The sequence below is a fragment of the Otolemur garnettii genome, unplaced genomic scaffold (assembly GCF_000181295.1).
Source record: "Otolemur garnettii isolate 467f Iridium unplaced genomic scaffold, OtoGar3 scaffold00014, whole genome shotgun sequence".
Taxonomy (NCBI): domain Eukaryota; kingdom Metazoa; phylum Chordata; class Mammalia; order Primates; family Galagidae; genus Otolemur; species Otolemur garnettii.
In genome coordinates, this window is record NW_003852409.1 from 16,384,143 (window position 1) to 16,385,281 (window position 1,139).

The following is a 1,139-nucleotide window of genomic DNA, read 5'->3' on the forward strand; positions in this document are numbered from 1 at the left end:
CCCAGCTACTTGGGCGGCTGAGGCAAGAGAATCGTTTAAGCCCAAGAGCTTGAGGTTGCTGTGAGCTGTGACACCACAGCACTCTACCAAGGGCAACATACTGAAACTCCATCTCAAGAAACAACAACAACAAAACATTCTATTTGTCTAACAATAAAAAGACAAAGTCAATTTAAAAATGGGCAAAACACTTAAATACACATTTCTCTAAAGAAAATATGCAAATGAACAATAAGCACATAAAAGATGTTCAACATCATTACTAAGCAGGAAAAGACAAATCAAAACCTCAATGAGATAGATCCTCATACGTACTAGAATGACTATAATAAAACAAAGAATAACAACTGTTATGTTAACAAGGATGAGAGAAATTGGAATCTCATAAATTGCTGGTGTAATTGTGAAATGGTACAACTGTTCTTACTGTAAAGCAGTTTGGCAGTTACTCCAAATGTTAAGCACAGAATTACCTCATGACCTAGACATTCCATTCCTAGGTAAAACGTCCCAAAGATCTAAAAACAGGTACTCAATTACTGTCAATACTTGTATACCAATATTCATAGCATCTTTAGTCACAATAATCAAAAGGTAGAAACAACTCAAGTGACCATAACCAGACGAAGAGATAAACAAAATGTGGTATATTCATACAATGAAATATTACTTATTCAGCCATAAAAAGGAATAAAGTTAAGATACATGCTACAACATGGACAAACCTTAAAAACATTATGATAAGTAAAATAAGTCAGACACAAAAGAACAAATATTGTGTAATTTCACATATATTAAATACATTGAATAGGCAAATCCATAGCTTCAGAATTAATATCAAGGTTACTAGCGGCTAGAGATGAGGAAGGAAGAATGAGGAATTCTTGTTTGATGAGAACAGACTTTCCATTTGGGTAATGAAAAAGTTTTGGAAATGGTGGTGATGGACACACAACATTGTGAATATAATTAATGCTACTGAATTATGCACTTAAAATAGTTAAAGTGGAAAGTTTTATATATATTTTACCAAAATAAAAAGGAATTCAAATTAAATATGAAGTATCTACTAAAATGTATCTCTAAGTGGCAATAATGACTAGGCAACTATAATTCAACAGGATGATAGTTGCTCAGAC